This window comes from Mesocricetus auratus, unplaced genomic scaffold, assembly GCF_017639785.1.
Source record: "Mesocricetus auratus isolate SY011 unplaced genomic scaffold, BCM_Maur_2.0 Super-Scaffold_6731, whole genome shotgun sequence".
NCBI lineage: Eukaryota > Metazoa > Chordata > Mammalia > Rodentia > Cricetidae > Mesocricetus > Mesocricetus auratus.
Window position 1 is genome coordinate 15,015,369 of NW_024429185.1, and position 19,468 is coordinate 15,034,836.

Here is a 19,468-nt window from a genome sequence, read left to right on the forward strand (position 1 = left end):
ATAGCTTAGAGAACACTCAGTTAACTTATTGAAGAGTTTAATTAATTAGCCTCCTCAAGGACAAAACATAGGTTCAAGTTGTTAATAAAACTTAAGACATTTTAATGAACTTTAATAAAATTATCATCCTTAGTAAATCCCTTCAGGCTCCCGTTCCTCCTCCCTTGCTTTGTAAGGCTGTCAAAAGTGTTCATGTTTTTTCTCTACCCACACCCAAGGTCCTTTTAAAAGTAGTGAGACATTCTGGAATGAAATTACATTGCACATTCCTTAACAGGAAATCATCAGAGTAAGCTATTAATAATGCGCTGCACTAAATACGTGTTTAAAAACAGTGTTTGGGGAGAAACAGTCATGAAATCATAAACGGATGAAAGTGCTACATTTTGGATAAAGAAACACACTCTAATTTAGTCAAAGGACTTAATGCATATGAATGAGGAAGCAACACAAATTCACAGGAAGGTTAAAGAGTAAACAAATTCAAGCACACATTACAAATCAGCCATGTGGATATCATTGTAGGGCAAAAATCCTAAAGATAATGAATGGTGTCTTGTCGTTTGTCTACTTTCTGTCACTCATTCATTGATGGGTGGATGGTGCCCGTGGCCAGCTCATGGTGCAAAAGATGAGTGAGGAAAGTAATGTTGATCCAAAAAGAGGTTGCTTGCAAAAAAAATAAAACAGCTCATATATTTTGGGAGAGAAATGAGGCACTTTGTCAAAACCTGTCAAATGTGGGGAAACTAGGGCTGGCACATAAAACATCCAGGAAAAAGTGAATATTCATTCAAATGAAAGGAGTCCATAACTCTGAATTTTAATCTTTTCCACTTAAATTTTACTTGAGGGCTCATTTTAGGTTTTTTTTTTCCTAAACTGCTAGAGCAATCAGAAAGTCATAAATATTGAGGCTCAGATGTCACTCTCGGGAACATTTTATGATCTTCTGAAGTATATTAAAATGAAAAACAATTCTGATATTTTGTGGGAGAGACTCAACTACTTTGCCACACTCTGCTAGGACTAAACCATCAAAAAAGGATGAGAAATGTAGAGTCACATCCCGTTGTGAATATTTTAATCTCCCTGGCCTCCTTAGGAAATGGAGATGAAGCTGGCAACGTGACCCCAAAGGCTTGTTTATGTACTTTACAAAGCTCATTTAATCCCATGAAAATGTGTACTTTTCATTTACGGACTTATGAAACTGATGATTCCAGCTGCTTCCAAATACACAGAGGTGTAAACACATGCTCACGCACGCATGCATACACGTGCACGTGCACATGCACACACACACACACACACACACACACACACACGCTCAAGTCCTGTAGTCAATACACTAGTGTATATTATTAGAAACAAATCCAAATAACCTTATTCAGTACTTTCTCTTTAGCATCAGCCTCTGACAAGAGGACATGACACAAGTTACCCATCTGTGAAACACATCATAACAATTGATTCCCCACATTTGCTGGGAACACGTGTCTAAACATCAGAAGGAGGGGCGGTAGCATTATTACAGTTATGAGCTTCAGACCTTGCAAATCCAACGCTTAAAAGGAGAATATTAAGGATACCTCAGTTCGATTAACGGATTTCTTTTTTTTTTTAAGTTTGAGTTTTTTATTCAAACCATCTCCTCTTACAAGCGAAGAGATGCTGGAAGGTCGGCCACCATTTGATACAAGGAAAGATGAGCTTAGTGGACCATGCACTTTCGTGGTTCACACACAGAGTAATGGTCCAAACCAGTGCTGTGGTCCCTTGTTGCCTGGGAGAAGGTCTAGGTTCCCTTTACTCATCTTCATAGCCACCCAGAGGGTTGTGGAAGAGGGTGTGGTTACCATCTCCCCAGAGGAAGAGCTTGGTCCTAATGTGGAGACAGGGGTAGGCGACGATCATAGGGTCTCTAGGGCTCTGTGTCGCCACTTCAAGAAGAGGTTGAGCATGCTCACTTGCACCCCGGGAACTCCACGAAGTAGGTGAGGGCCTTCCACATAGGAGCTGAATCCTCCTCGCCGTGGGTGTCACTCAACATGGGCCGCCCCACCCGTGGGAGAGCCCAGCCCAGCACCCAGAGGCCCCAGATGCACATACTGCTGCCACCATCTTGGAACTCAATTAACAGATTTCTAAAAACAGCATTTTAAAATTCAGAACCAGTGACCAGAGTCAGTGAATTGAGAAAAAATAAGAATCATGAAGCCGCGTTTACTCGATCTCGCAATACAGGTTGTATGCATTCAAACAGAGTTCTCTCTTCCTGCGGAGTTCAAGAATTAACCTCCCTGTGTCATTTCCTCAAAATGGAAAAACCTGGGACATGGTGACATACCATTCAGTTTCCTATGGAAATCAGAGGGTTTGCTTGGCATTCAAAACCTGTTTATGTTTCTGAGTCGACTTGGGACCTAATGTCAGCACACTGGAGCGCAACCGCGGCATCTTCTGCCAGGAGTAAATAGCAGTCCCTGGAGAGAGGATGACCCTCTCCACAGTGATGGAGAATGGAAGACTCAAGTGGTGTGACGACCATCGTCTCCTCCAGATCGGCGGTGGCTGTGGTTCGACACAGGAAGGGCAATTAGCCGCAGAGGTGGGCTGGAAAATGCTTCGCCCCACTAGAAGTCGCTGAGTAACAGATGGGCAGCAGGATCCCAAGTCCGATGATGTTTCTTTCGGACAAACACTCTGCTAAAGCAGCAGCAATGACTAGCACCTTGGGGGACTGTGGGAAGGGACTCAGACCCTCTTGTAGCTGCCAGTGTGTTCTGAGATCTTCAAAGCCATTGGGTTTGTAAGGGGTACCCTGAGAGTAAAGACGTGAAAAGAATGGCCGTCAACCCATGGCAAACCACCCAACGGACTATAGCATAATAGCAGCATCATGGCCCTGGGATCCACCTGTCTCCTCACACCTAGTCCTGGGATTGCCAGAATGCACTGCCGTGCCTGGCATTTTAGGTGGGTGGGGGGATCAAACTCAGGCAGGCCCTTGGACTTGGACAGCCAACATTTTACCAACTGAACCATCTCCTTAGCACCAACACTAGCAACAACCCCTGTCCTAAGTCTGTAAGTCCCAGCAGGGCATGTCAGTCAGGACTTCATACCCCAACATTTTACCTTTGACATGCCAGGAATTTATTCTTAATTCTAAAATTTCATCTTGACTTTAATGATAGCTATTCAAGAATGGGGGGATTTATATTTTTTACAGGTTTCAGGATAAAAAGATAAAATCAAAGAAGTGAAATCTGGTAAAGGTTGTGTTTTCTGGGATGTTCCATAGTCCTGAGAAATGGCAACTCACAGCAAAAAGGACAGACATTAAATGCCACATGAGTAGACTTGGGATTGTGAACCAAGGTCTGTGCCCAAGGCATGCCCTGAAACATCCCTCCCTTTGCAGAAGATTTGGCATAAAAAGCATCTATGAACTTCATGCCAGCAAAAGCGGGAAGGAGCAGGCACAAGGTTATATCAGATTGCATCTGAGACCAGTGAGGCTGACCCATGAGTTTGCAATGGAGGAAGACCCTGGAGGTCTCTGGACCACAAGGCCCATCCTCCTCTTTCACACTGTGAGGAGGAGCTGATAGTTTTTAAACAAGAAGGACTAGGGCTGGAGAGATGGCTCAGTGGTTAAGAGCACTGGCTAGCTACTCTTCCAGATGTCCTGAGCTCAATTCCCAGCAACCAGGTGATAGCTCATGACCATCTCTAATGAGATCTGATGCCCTCTTCTGGCCTGCAGGGATACATGCAGGCAGAACACTGTACATGTAATAAATAACCCCCCCAAAAAAAAGAAAAGAAAAGAAAACAGAAAGGACCAGAAGAAATGTGCACAGTATAAAAGGGAAATATCAGCCAGTATTGAAGGAGAATGAGAATTAAAAAATCAACATTACAAGTGAAAGAAAGCTGTAAAGACAATTTCTTAAAAGATTTGTATGTATTTTCTATACTGTGTCCCCCCAAAAAATGGTTCGGTTCAATGGACTGTGTGTGATGTTTCCCTCTTGGCGTGTGAGAGAAGATAGTATCAGCACAAAAACAGAGGGATGAGAAAGGGGAAAGAGGAGGTTGTGGATTTTGTATAGGTAAACCAATTCTGATGTGGGCTGTGGGGAGCACCAGGTCTAGAGAGACACATTTTGCCTAGACTCTGCACTTCTGCAAGAATGTGAGCTGTTCCCTTTAATGTCTCCTTTCTAGAAGAAAAAAGAAAAACTGCTGATTGCATGGGGCGCAACTCTAGGCTCTAGGGCTTTAAGCATAGAGCAAGCCAAACACAAAGCTTAACTTCTCTTACCTAGGACAGTTGGGTAGAGCGAAGATGGTTCATCTGTATGTCACCAGAATAGTGGCCACTAGACAGACAGAAGGGTGGAAACAGATTCATTAAATTCACTACAGGATGCAATCAGAATTTAACATAGTTGGATTATTTGGAAACTGTTTTCATGTATGTTATCACTGAACCTATGACTTAATAGAAGAGACAATATATGACAGTATAAAGGATAGATAGATAGAAATGGATAGATAGATAGATAGAAAATGGATAGATAGATAGATAGATAGATAGATAGATAGATAGATAGATGTATATACTTGATGTTAGTAGGTTATGGAATTTGAGGGAAGAGTGTTCTGTGTCAGGGAGGACTGCTTTGGTTGGTTGATTGGTTGGTTGGCTGGTTTTAAGACAAAGTCTTGTATAGCCCAGGCTGGCCTCAAACTCACTATACAGCCAAGGATGACCTTCAACTCCAGATCCTCCAGCCTCTGCCTCCTGCAGTCTCAGTTTTACAGGATTGTAGCACCAACCCTAGCCTAGCCTAGCTAGCAGATAGATTATGTTCAATGGTCTCACAAAACACATAAATACATGTTACATAGCAAGATCCTTGAAATTCCCGTACAGCTGCTATAAACCATAGGTATGGAGGGTAAATTTAAGGTCTGAAACAGACAGGCTACTTGACTGCCTCAGCTATGAAGTGTCTTTTTAATAGACTTCTAAAGATGCCTTTCTCCCAAGACACTCCCCCTGGGGATGTCCAAATCTGCTGATTTTAGGGAGTATCTTTAGGGAGTACAATACCCTTAAAATTCTTGAAGGGCCTTAAAATTGCTAGAGGTAGGGACAGTTGTACAGAGGGGGAAGAAAGGCCAGAGGAGTACTTCAGGGTAGAAGTCAGACCACCTCAAGCCAATTACTAGACATTTCTTTGTTGATCTTCGTATCAGTGATTCTTGTGTGAACTAGTTGAAAGGGAAACACATAAATAACTCACATCCGCAGCCTTCTCTTGTTTGTGTCGAAACACTGTATCTGTTGATGAAAAGCATTAACAAGCCCCAAAATGACTGGTTTGATATCTGAAAATAAAATCGCCAACAAGCCTGAAGAGTGGGATGATGGATGGGAAATCTCAGCTCCCACAAATTGACCTTTCTCCCTAATGGCTGTGCTGCAGTTTATTTTCATAACGATGCCGGGCAAATAAGAGCCAAGGTGTGACAACCCTGAACAGCAGTTCGTCCATGCTTCTTTCTACTGCTCTCCGAGCTGCAGCAGGGTCTGGGTGCTTTATCTGAACCATCAGGAAGGTCAGGGGCAGATCACAGGCTTCCTCCCAGAAAGCATCAAATGATAGATTCTTCCCCCAAGACTCGGCCTGTGTAAATGGTGAGCTCTGTTGTGAGACAGCAATCCCTCTGAAGATAATAACTATCCAAAATTCTCCCTTCCAATATAACAGAAAGGACAATAAGGCTGTCCAGTCCTGGTGGCAAGGACTACACATGATTCACACACTGCAACCTTGGGTCTTTCCTTTGGGTCATAATATAAAAACAGAATAGTCTCCAATAAAACAGTATCTTCTATTTAGACAGATTTTCTTATTTAAGGATTTCAAGCACTTTCCAGTAAATGTTTCAATTGTTCTCCATGATGTCTTCCCTTAAATTATAAATCTATGGGGAAATAATGATTCAATAAATCATTAAGATACAATGATTCCATTACATGCTATGAAGAAAATGTTACCTCGAGAAGGCTCAAAATTCTATCAATAAATATTTACCAGGCGCATACTGTGTTGAAGGCAGAAATGCATATGGCACCCTAGGTATCCTAAACCGATAACATTCCACTTTTCTATTGAGTTCACAGCATTTTTTTTGTAAAGTAACAGTACCTGGGTGACACCATTTCCCCACCCCCACACTGAAGACAAGTATACGGTAAGCAACCCTGGTAGAGACCTCCTCACCCTTTAGTTCTGCCCTCTTCTTGAACCCTAAATAACTGATGCTTGCCCAACACGAAAGGAAACAATGCTGACATGTGGAAATAAGAACCAGGAAAACATGAAACATGAATTACTTCCCCACAACTTGACTTTCAGCAGCTCCTAACTCCTAGGCCAAGGATGTCAGAATTGGAAGTGTCTATTCTCTTTGTTTGAATAACCAATGACAATAGAATAATACTTTCTCCTCTACATTGCTTCCTTTCCTTCTCTCCACAGCCTCCCAGATATCCATCTTCTTCCCTTTCTCACTAATTGTCATTGCATACGTCCGTGCATGTGTGTGTGTCTGTCTGTCTGTCTGTCTGTCTGTCTGTCTGTCTGTATCTGTGTGTGTGTCTGTGTGTGTGTCTGTGTGTGTCTGTGTGTGTCTGTGTGTGTCTGTGTGTGTCTGTGTGTCTGTGTGTGTCTGTGTGTGTATGTGTGTGTGCATGTGTGTCTGTGTGTATCTGTGTGTGTCTGTGTGTGTGTCTGTGTGTGTCTGTGTGTCTGTGTGTGTCTGCGTGTGTCTGTGTGTGTCTGTGTGTGTATGCCTGTGTATGTGTGTGTGTCTGTGTGTGTCTGTGTGTGCGCGCATGTGCACGTGTGTGTGTGTGTGTGTGTGTGTGTGTGTGTGTGTGTGTGTGTGTGTGTGTGTGTGTGTGTGTATCTGTTCAGCCTGTATGACATCCCTTGTGTATTTGTTCTCAGGGCTGACATTCTGTAACTAGATGATAACCAGCTGGCGCTCTCTTTCCTGGGGAATACCATCTCCCCCACTCCCTATTTTCCTCAGTTGCCTGTATATTTTGGGTAGGATTGAGGCCTCATTGTAGGTGCCTTGTCTGTGAACCTGTCACAGTGGCCACACCCTTTTGGGTGTGGCTTTAGGCTGAGGGAAGTGGAAAGAGGGAAGCTTGAGGTGCTGCGGCTTCTGCTTGTGTGCTCTTTCTGCTGGGTCAGCTGATCTGGTAAGAAGGGCAGAGAAGCGCTCCTGCGGTTCTTTGTATTTTTCCTCAGTAAACACTCATTTGTCATTTATTTTGGGTCTAGTGAAGGCGTTACATTCTCACCTTCATTTCTTAAACCTCATGGCTTTCCCCCATCCACTCTGGAATGTCCATTAGTGTCATTCTTCTTCAGCTCATGGTTCTCTACAGTTTTTTAAGCAATGTGGAGGTAAAGCATAGAATTTTCATACATAGATAGATCCTGAAAGCAAAGGTAAAATAGGGGACATGCACAGGCCCCTGTCATTTCATGTCATAAAAAAAATCTATGAAGTAAATACTTTATTTTAAAATTTCCTGATTTCCTACAACCTGTCAAAGCTATTCTGCAGTTTAGTTTCTTTCTATTTATTTGAGCCTCATATTTTTCCCACAAAGCTCTCAGGAATGCTATGTTCTTCTTAGCATTAATTAATCTGTTCATGTTGATTGTTTCAAATATTCCCTGATGCCAAGTTCAAGTTCGTCTACGACCTGTGCATCAACTATAAAGTGCTTACTAGTATGCAAAACAAAACAGGAATTGAGTCAAACAGTCTTTTAAGCTGTGGGAACAATGTTCAGCATTTGGGGGCCTAACACTAATGGCCAGAATTTTCTTTTACCTTTGTTTATACTCACTGGGATATTCTGTTGAATAAAGATAGTATTTAAGTTGTAGTGGTATATACTTAGGTAATCATTGGCTGGCATAGACAATGATTGCTTTGCCTTTGCCATTTCTAATGAAATTAAAGCATGCTCGTGTTCCATTTCGAGTTGTTTTCCAGTCTGTGTTGGTTCCTCTTGCTCCAACCAGAGCATTTTGGCACTCTGTGTTGTTATTTAGCATTTAGATAGCTTGCTTTCTTGAAAGCACTTAAAAAGCAAACTGCATGGTGAGCTGACTGGTAGGCTAGAGGGAGTTATAATTGTGGTTTTCATCATTATCCCCATTAGAAGTGAACATTTTCCTGCATTCTCAACTCCACTGGAGATTTGGAAAGAAGAAAGTTTGCTCAGATAAAATAGGTCCCTGCTGCTACAAAATTAAGCCAGTGAAATTTAAGCAAATAAAGTATTTCAGTACAGCACAGTCACAATAAGCAGATATGCAGTCCTCCACGACCAGAACTGGCTGCTTTACAGCTCTTGCTTCCAGGTCCCCAATCCTTCAAAAAGCCACAGGAGCACCTCAGGGGAAGGACTCGTTGTGTGGAATTAACCTCTTCCCTTGAGGCCTGTGGACGCGCAATTCCACACAAGCTTGAGGCTTGCCCTTCTTCATCTCCATCCCCATCAACTTGTTTCCAATGGTTTACTAGTTCATGGCAAGAATTCCATTTCCAACGTAAGTGTGTCTCCTTTTCAGGGAGGTAGAGCAGACAGTTGACCCTGAGTGATCCGTAAACTGAGAAATGGCCAAGCACTGGATGACGCAGTATCCAGATGAGTTCCATGAGCTAATTCTGAAAAGCAGTTTGCAAAAACAAAATTTCACATATCACCTAAACATTGGACAGACACATTATTTGACCTAAGTAAACTGCAATGAGCAACTAGAAACAAAGTAATTTGTTTCTACCTGTTTTGAAAGTATGAAGAATCAAATGGGGCCCAGAAACAGCTAGGAAACCAGTGCTGTCGGATAATTTTAGGATGGCCTCCCTTTGCCTGAATGTTTACATCAGATGGCCTTGTAACCTCTCTCTCTCTCTCTCTCTCTCTCTCTCTCTCTCTCTCTCTCTCTCTCTCTCTCTCTCTCTCTCAATCTCTCTCTCTCTCCTTCCCTCTCTCTCCTTCCCTCCCTCTCTCCCTCCCTCCCTCCCTCTCTCTCTCCCTCTCTTTATATGTGTACAACAGTAATAACCAAAGAAAAAGAGGCTATCAGTTTTAGAACAAGGGGGGACATGGGAGGGACTGAAAGAAGGTTTGGGAGGATCTGTAGGGAGGAAAGGGAAGTGATATAATTCTATTTCAACTATATGGTACTCTATGCAAAAATCAACCCAAAATGTACCACAGATTTATGTAAAAGACAAAGTTACATTATTTTGGGGGGGAAAAAAGAAGGAAAATGTGTATGTAAGCAAAAATTTCTTAGACATAATGCCCCAGAAACTGCCCCTAGGAAAACAACTAAGAAATTGAGCTTCATTGAAATTGAGACCTCTTAGACTGAAGGGAATAAAAATTCAGAATAAGGAGTGTTGGAAAATGCCTGCAATCATATCTGACAAGGAACTTGAATGCAGAATATGTAAAGAGTTCTCAAAACACAATAATTTAAGGGAAAATGTGGACTGGGCATATTCTATGGTGCTAAACAGACCTAGCATGCATGAGGGTTCACTCTGCTGCACATAAGCGAATACATAGGTATTTCTTATTGAGCAAAAGATCAACAGATACTTTGCCAACAAATAGTTGGAGAAGAAAATAAGGTCACTTTAGGGTGCTTCATGCCATTAGCGACTAGAGATATACAGTGAGAGACTCCTGTCATGATGAGCAAGATTAACAAGACTGAAAACACAGAAAAGACTACATGAAAATCTTAGACCCATTGCTTGGCATTTCATTAAAAAAAAACTGAGTGACAAGAATTGGTAAGAGGAGAAAGCTTTATTTGCAAATTTATTGAGAATTTCGAAAGAAAATTTCCAGCCTCTTGTGTCCTCCAGCAGTGCTGTAATTTATTGGAAAGATTGAAAAGAGGCCAGCAAATGGAGTGTGTAGATTTGCCTGTGAGACAAGTTTTCAGAACTGTGAGATACTCCATCTTTTCCCAGGGGACAGCCCTGCTCTGGCTCCAGGCTTCAGCTTGTTCTCATGCTCAGTCTGGTATTTCCAGGAGAGTGTTTTGTGTTTTTTTCTAGTTCCGTGTGTGTGTGTGTGTGTGTGTGTGTGTGTGTGTGTGTGTGTGTGTGTGTTGAATGCGTGTGGTAGGTGTGGTGTGGAGTTGAGGTGCACACATGCATGTGAAAGCCTAAGGATCACGTTGAGTTTCTTCCTCCACAGTTCTTCCCCGTTGCGCCATCAGACAGAACATCTCACTCAATCCCAGAACTCACCAGTATGACAAATCTCCTTAACCAACTTGCTCCCCCATTTACAGCTTCCCAGGCTGGATCTACAGGAAGCTCTAGGCACCCCTGACATTTACACGGGTTCTAGCCTGATCCTCATACTCGCACAGCAAGTGTGTTAGCCTCTGAGCCATATGTTAGTCTCTAGAGCCCATATTACTCTGTTACAACTCCGCAGTTCCTTGTCTGTTCCTCGATTTTGATGGATGTAGGGACTGCTGGATTGGTGTGAAGATTTCTAAATTATGCCAATGTCTGAAGAAATATCATGAACAGAATATACAAAGGAGCCCAAATCAGAGGCCATTTAGTTTATGTCAAGAAGCACTTTCTGGATGATACTTGGCTTGACTTACTTTTGGAAGGGCTCACTGCAGTGACTTATGGGGCAGAAATGTGGCAGATGAGTGCACGCACGAGCACACATGTGTATAAGTGAGCTTTTCAGTCAAGGTTTCCCTGTGTACTCCAGAGTGTGCTTGAACTCTGATTCTCCAGTTTCCTGTGTCATCACACCCATCATGTCATCTACTGTGATTCTGAATACAGACTCCTATCTTTACACAATTTTCTCTGAAGATCTGACTGATTAACCAGCAATGGGTTTGATCTTAACTGTCCCTCATTGCTGGGGTGAAATGCCAAAGAGGCAAGAGGAAATATTGAGACACATTGAGTGTGTTCACTACCTTTTTAATGATGCAAGTTTCACTAGTAAGTCTGCATTTGATAGTGCGCCAAGTTGTACGTTTTAAATGAATGGTTTCTTGGCAACAGTTATTCTATGGTAAATCAGTTTGTGAAGTTCAACTTTCAGTGAATTTTGTAATTAAGGGTAGTAATTAAGTCATTTGTGGAGTTGTTTTCTTTGTCTATAAAAGGTGCACTAACATGTTCATAAGCCCTATGGTAAATACCTAAAATACTCAGACAAAAACATAATAGGGACATGCAAGTCAAAGGAAGCATTAACCCTAGCCAAGAGAAACAGCACAGGTGACCACCTGCAAACAGCTCACTGAGCCTTGGTAAAGGAAGGAGAAATCACCTGTCAAGGCAGCCTCTTATGTGGGACTGGATTAACTTCCTCTCCCTATGCTTCCCACTGGCTTCAAAGAACTTTTCAGATTAGAGTTAAAGCTGGGTGAGGTGGGGGGATGGCTTGCAGAGGTCCTCTTTCAAGAGCTGTACTTCTGATGACATTATCATGTTATCAGTGATAAGAAGGATTTAGGGTGGCACTCCCAAACCGCTAAAGTCCTCTTGAGTATCAAAGTGGCGACAAACAAACGGCTTCAAGTCAAAGCAGGCTTCTTGAATGCATAGGATAGCAGTGTGATTCCTTGTTGTAGGAATGACCGTGAACAAATAGGTTTTTTTCCCCAGAACTAGTGGTAGCCAGCAAAACCAGTCTCATTCAGAAACAGTACCTCGCATACATATACATGAAGAAGGAGAAATCTATTACTCACTCCACTGTAAAAAAAATAGCTTAATATTGACACAAGTACAGTTTGTGGATGGGGGTCACGCTAGTGCATATGTAATAATCGCACCATACATGTGCACTAGCATGACTCCCATCCACAAATAGGGACATGCTACTAAGGTGAGATTTTCCCAAATAAAACAAATGCATGGGATAGCTGTTACCACTCCCAAATAATGCACTTGGCAACTGAACCAGCATTGTATTTGGAGAATAACTCAACAATAGAATTGCTGGCGCAAAAAAAAAATATTAGCAATAATTAGCAGATAGATGGATGCAGTTCTGTGAGTCAGCAGGACAAACAGAACCCATTGTTTTCACATGCTGAACAACAAAGAGAAACAGTCACGGCTGGAAATTATTCTTACAAACTGGGACAGAAATGTGATTCAGTGTTCTGGACAAAATATTGGTTGCAAGAGCTGATAGCATTAGAATTAAGAAAAGAAAGGTTTAGTGTTGGGTAGGTAGCTCAAAGAATGCAACATCTAATCCGAAGTAGTTCTAGATGGAGCTGACTGTGTTGTGTGTGTTAATAAATATTTGGACAACACGGAAATTAACACCAGGTTGGCCTGAGTGAGATAGCATGTTGTGACACACAAGGATGTGTCACGGACTCACAGAAGGGTGCTGGAAAAATGGCACGTCTACCAGTGCATGAAAGGTGTAGGAAATAATAGCCTTGACTTAATTTCTTGTTCATGAGCAGGAAACTCTGCAGCTTTTTAAAACTTAAAATTTGCCCATGTGTGTGTGTGTGCGCGCGCATGCACCCATGAGAACCTCTCTTATATGCAGTACCTGTTAAATAGCTCCTGTGCTGGGTATTTTCCTTGCACACAAAAGCCTCTTGGGTTCAAGATGAATGGGACTGAGCCATCTCCCAGTCTACTTGACCAAACAGAACTGGGCTAAGACAGGAAGCTTCCCCTACTATTTTCAGACGTGGCTGGTTCCTCCCTGCACAGGCCATTCTTCAGTGCTGAGTCTTCGACTTCAGCTACCAATTATGCCTGTTTCCTCAAACTCTGCGGTTGATTCCCTGCTTGCTTCACAGATAGAGGCAGCAGGAGTCCCCCTGTTAAAGCCAGCCACGCAGGGAAGTGTGTCTTATTATAGCCACTGTGTATTACACCAGACTCCTCAGCAGAGAGCTGCTTCCAACAACTCTGAAGTAATCTCCACGGAAGCAAAACATTCCCTGTGGATTTGGCAATAGCGTCAAGATTATGAGATTCTGCGCATACAGTTGATGAATTAAAAAGCACCATGGAGTGAGTGCATGAGTATAATCAGATTATGTATATCACCAAGCAGGGTTGCCAGCCTTAGCAAATTAAAATACAAGGTGCTCACTGGCATTTGATTTTCAGATAAACAGCAAATAGCTTTCAGTATAAGCATGTCCCATGTAATATTAATAACGCAATTATAATTATACTTAAAATGTTAAGCTATTTGTTGTTTATTCGGAAGTGTCACTTAACTACACACCGTGTGTTTTACCTGGCCATGCTAACTGGGAGAAAGAAGAAAAGAGTTTTAAGGAAGGATGTCAGAAAAACAGGAGACATGCTGGACTGAGGAGAGAGAGCTGGTAAAGAGAACGTTGCTGCTCTGTTTTAAAAGATCGTGAATAGAAAGGTTTGGGAAGCAGAGAGTTTCATGGCAAAGCGTAAAATTCAGGAGCAATGCTAAGCATTGTTTAATGGCCTTAAACAATGGCCAACACTTACAGAACCAAGTCTGAGGTTTGGGCAAAACACCTCGAAAGGAGACTTTGCTTATGAAACGATGATCAGGGACAGATAATGGAAAAGCCGACTCAGTGCTCATACAAAGAAGAAGGAAATTATGATATATCCATAAAGCAGTTAGAAGGGAGTTTTGAGGAGTGGCCCAGAGCTAGCAGATGAAGGGAGGAAGTTCTGGTCAGAGAAGACGTTCTTGTAGAAATTCACTGACCTGTAAAGAATCTAGGAAACCAACTACCATGTTTTCCATCACCTTGGTCATCTGTGTTCTGGAGTTTGCATGAAAACCGTCATTCATGGTGAGTTATTGAAGGAGTGTTTGAAGGATAAGAGAGACTAGCTGGGCAGGGATGACATATGCCTTTAATCCCAGCATGTAGAAGGTAGAGGAAAGAGAATCTCTGAGTGAAAGTCCAGTCTGATCTACAAAGTGAGTTCCAGGACAGCCAGTCTTATACAGAGAAACCCTGTCTTGAGAAACAAAAACAAAAAAAGCTAGGTGCCATTAGGCAGAGGCAAGTAGATCTCTGTGAGTTTCAGGCCAGTCTGATCTACAAAGTGAGTTCCAGGACAGTCAGAGCTATTACACAAAGAAATTCTGTCTCAAAAACAAATGTTTAGCTGGGTGTGGTGGTGCACACCCTTAATCCCAGCACTCGGTAGGCAGAGGCAGGCAGAACTCTGTGAGTTCGAGACCAGCCTGGTCTACAAGAGCTAGTAGTTCCAGGACAGCCTCCAAAGCCACAGAGAAGCCCTGTCTCAAAAAGCCAAAAAAAAGTTTTAAAAGACCATGCTGGGGAAACCCACTGACCTGAGCAAGTAAAAGCTCAGGAACCTGCAGAAAACTGAACCAGGGCCCCTGAGCATGGGTTTCAGTTAGGAGGCCAGGGCAGTCTGTGAGACCTCTGGTAGTGGAACCAATATTTATTCCTGGTACATGGACTTTGGGAGCCCATTCCCTATGGAGGGTTACTCTCTGAATCTGGATACAGATGTGATGTGACAGACTTTGATGATTCCCCCATGGGAGGCCACATCCTCCCCGAGGAGTGGGTAGGGGTTGGGGGGATGGTGTGGGGGGGATTTGGGAGGACAATGATAGGCAGAGGGAACTGGGATTGGTATATAAAATAGATTGTTTTTAATTTAAATAGAAATTAATTAAAATAAAAAATAAAAAGACAAGAGTAACTGCCTGTGAGCCCGACTCAAGTGCTCACTCACAGAGGCTAGTGAGTGAGATAAGAGCAAACTATCAGCCAGAGGAAAAAGATCCCCAAATAGGAAACTGAAGGTTGTATATATGAGCACCTAGCCCCAGGAATCCACAGGATGACCTAACATGCAATTTAGGAGGAAAGCACTTTTATTTAAGACTCAAAACTGAACAGGAACTCCAGGCAACACCTGACTCCATGAACAAGACTATGTCTAAGTTCTGAGAGTTCGGGAGAAGACTGATTGTATGTCTAGCTCTGCTGATCTAGGCTTCTTTTTTCTCTCTTTCTTTTTGATAACTATGCTTTGAACACACAAGCACCATCATCAGCATTCATTCTATCTCAGAGACAGATGGGAAAGTTCTGGCAAGAGCTCCCCTGGCAAGAGACGCTATTGGAATGTCTCACTTTCATGATTTTGCACATTTACATAGCTATGAATGCCTAAGTGAGAAGTCTGCCTTTGCGCCTTCCCGGTACTGCCATATATTTGGATGTGTGTATTGTGCTCCTGTATAAACATGCCAGTGCACTGTAATGCATGTGAGTATAACTACTTCCTGGAATAGTGGAATTTGTGCTGCAATCTATTAAAAGACCATGGAAACTCTTCTGCAACTGCTTGTGACATTTTTCAGCTGTGGTTCCAATGTTTTTCCAAAAGCTAAGTACTGAATTACGATTACAGCCACAAATGAACACCGTGTGCTGTTATTTCTAGAATAATGGCCCTAGAGTGATTTTATTTGTCCAGTCAACTGAAACAGTTGAGAATAATGGCTATTCCTTGACCATAACAATTAATGCTTCAGAAGGCTTCCCCCTAGTAAGAAAATCTATTCCAAGTTCAAACCAGGCTCACTTTCTCTTCATTCAGATTCAGGGTATCTGGTCCTATTTTGAGGTTTTGATCCATTCAGAGTTGCATTTTGTGCAGGGTGATGAATATGGGTCTATTTGCAGTCTTCTACATGCAGTCTTCCAGTTTGGCCAGCACCATTTAATTGAAGATGTTGTCTTTTTTGACTTCTTCATAAAACCTTCGATTTAATTCCATTAGTCAACATCTCTGTTTTTAATGTCAATATCATGTTATTTTCATTATTATAATTCTGTAATACAGCTTAAAATCTCAGGTGGTGATACCTATAGCAATTTTTTAAATTATTATTCAGGATTGTTTTAGCTATTCTGGTTCTAGGGTGGGGTTTTGTTGTTGCTATTGTTGAAATTGTTTTGTTGTCATTTGGTGGTGGTAGTGTCTATGTGCATGCGTGGCTTGCATATAAAATTGAATATTGTCTTTTCTACTTCCGAAAAGAACTGTGTTTGAATTTTGATTGAGATTGCATTGAATCTATAGATTGCCTTCGGAAGGATGACCATTTTTACTATATTAATCCTACCCATCTATAGGCAAGGGAGATCTCTCTATCTTCTGAGGTCTACTTTAATTTCTTTCTTCAATATTTTTAAGTTTTTATTATAAAAGTCTTTCACTTATTTGATTAGAGTTATCCCAAGATATATTTTTGAGGCTATTCTGAAGGTACTGTTTCTCTTAATTCTTTCTCAGTATGCTTGTCTTTTGTATATAGGGAGCCCTACTGTTTTTTGTGTGTTAATTTTGTATTCTCTTTCTTTGCTTAAAGTGTTTATCAACTGTAGAGGTTCTCTGGCAGAGTTTTAGAGTCTTTTATTTATAAAATCATATCATCCACAAATAATGATTCATTGAATTCTTCCTTTCTGATTTGCATCCCCTTGATCTCCTTTACTTGTCTTATTGCTCTAGCTAGAATTTTAAGTACCATATTGAATATATGTGAAGAGAGTGGACAGCTTTGTCCTTTTCCTAATTTTAGTAGAATTGTTTCAAGTTTCTCTCCATTTAGGTTGATGTTGGCTATGGGCTTGCTGTATATTGTCTTTATTATGTTGAGTTATGTTCCTTGTGTCCCTGATATCTCCAAGACATTTATCATGAAGGAGTGTTGGATTTCGTCAAAGGCTTTGTCAGCATCTAGTGAGATTATCATATGGTTTTGTCTTTCTGTATGTTTATATGGTGGATTGGGTTTATCTATTTGTGTATGTTGAACAATTCCTGTATCTCTTGAGTGTAGGGGAAAACTTAGTACTCTGCCATTAGCCATGTGGTGCTTTAGAGGCACATCCAGATGAGGTATTAAAAGGGCGTTTTACCACACCACTAATCACACCCACTTTAGGAGTGACTAAAGACGTATACAGACGTAGGCAATGAACTATGTCACTAGCCAGGCCCACTTTTGGGCATGGCTAGGGGCGTGTATGGAGGAAGGAATAAAAGACTGAGCAGCAGAACCTCTCGCTCTCTTTTCGGCTTCCAGTTCGATGGTGGAAAAGTACTCGACTCATCTGGGTAGCCTGTTTTGTGAGTAATTTCTACAGTAAACAGTTACCTATACTCTCAATAAATGTGCCGTTTATCATTGCAGCATCACTTGAGTGAAGACAACTTGATCATTATGGATAATATTTTTGATATGCGTGTAGATTCGGTTTATAAGAACTTTATTGAGAATTTCTGCATCTATGTTCATAAAGCTATTGGTCTATTGATGGGGGAAGTCCTTCTGTGTACATGTTGTCCTATTGGTCGATAAATAAAGCACTGTTGGCAAATAGGGAAGCAACATAAGTGGATCTATGAGTCAAGGAGGATTCTGGGAAATGTAGTCAAGATCCAGGGAAGAGAGGGCACATGAGGCTGTGTGCTCGGTAAGGTAAGACCTTATAAAAACATATATCAGTAATTATGGGTTAATAATTAAGTCAGAGCTAGACGTTAAGAAACCATACTAAACGGCCAAAAATTCATAATTGATGTAGAGTCTCGTGTGCTATTTGGGGGCTGAGACAGTGGCAGGACCCAAGCAGCTGGCGGGAAGAATACAAAGTACAGTCTATAATTTCCTTTTTCTGTTGATTTGCTCTGTGGTTTTGGATTTAAGGGAGTAGTGGCCTCATGAAAAGAATTAGGAATTGTCCCTTCATTTCTATTTTGAAGAATAATTTGAGGAATGTTGTCATTAATTCTTCTTTGAAGGTCCAACAGAATTTTCCACTGAGTCTATTTGCACTGGGACGTTTGTGGTTGGGAGATTTTTAATTTCACTAGGGGTTATAGATCTTCTATGTTATGTAATCTTGATTTAACTTTGACATATATCAAAAAATTCATCCATTTCTGTTAGAATTTCCAATTTGGTGGAATACATAGTTTTAAAGTATGCTCACCCAATAACGCACCAAATGTTTTGACCAGTATCATCAGAATGTATACGTTATAGTACCCAGGGCAATAGTTTCTTGCTACATCTAAAATTTCCCAGCAGCCTCAGCTCCTCGACTACGATTCAACAAATTCTCTGGGTTTTGTGTTTGGTTTTTAGTGTTTATTTATTTTTGTCTATTTCTAACTTTGGCACTTAAAATTGAAATTGTTCTTTTATTCAAATAAAATGGATTCCTTCATGGTAAGTCCTTTTTGCAAGCTATTGTAATATAAAACATAAACATATACCTCACATAAAGCTTTTTTCTCATTGTTGTGAGTAATTTACACCTTTGTCTCTTTGTCTTTGTTTTCTGCAAATTTTTGGCTATTTTCATTTATCATAAAGACATAAAATAGATAAGTATTAAATACTTCTGTGTTCTACATTGTAATTTGAGGGATTGTGAGGACTGCACCTTAACATGAATTTTGATTATCAAGTTTTAAAGTTATCCACATTGCCTATTGTTCTTTTTAGTGATTTTGTTAAAGTCATCTGATTACAAGTGAACATCAAATGAATTTCCTACAGAAACACCATATAAAAGGAAATTAGAAAGGCACTGAAGACTCTCATGCCTTCAGTGTCTTCAGAAACTTTCATGTATGCATGGGGTAGACAGTTCCATCACAGAGCAAAGGCCTCCTCAAAAATCATTGGCTTCCTTTCCTAGTGAATTGGGCAGTACAAAACCCTAGTGACAGAATCTTAATGAACTGGGCAGTATGGAATCCTAGTCAATTGGTCAGTACAGGACCCTAATGAATTGGGCAATATAGAACCCTAATCAGCTGGATAGTGTGGAATCCTAATCAGTTGGGCACTGTGGAATCCTAATCAATTGGGCACTGTGGAATCCTAATGAATTGGGCAGTATGGAATCTGGTGAAGGTGGAGTATCACAAAACAAGGTTCCCTTTCACCTGCCAAGGCTCACTGCGGTGAAAGAGGGAAGCAACATGTGTGAGACAACACTGATGGGATATTAGGAAGCAAAGAAAAGCACCACCCCAGGAAGCACCTGTAGAGAAATTGGCTCTCCAATAATTCCCTTCCTTCCACATCCAAACACCGTAAATTATTCAATTCTGGTTGGTGTCCATGTCACAGTATCAGAAGAAAAAATTAAGTCTCTACACCTGGGGGTGGGAAGAATGGCGTCTTACTCATCCTTAATCTTTCCCAAACGGCTGTATCTTGAAATGCTTCAAGTAATTAGATACCTAAGGGGCATTGCATTCTCTCTAGTTTCTACTCCTTCGGTTGTATGTAAAA

General features: G+C 41.3%; 1 protein-coding gene across 1 annotated transcript in view; it reads left to right on the forward strand.

Annotated features, from left to right (window-relative positions):
• Positions 1 to 19,468, forward strand: part of Galntl6 (polypeptide N-acetylgalactosaminyltransferase like 6) — a 1,054,334-nt gene that overhangs the window by 980,078 nt on the left and 54,788 nt on the right. The gene's annotated exons all lie outside the window — the stretch shown is intronic.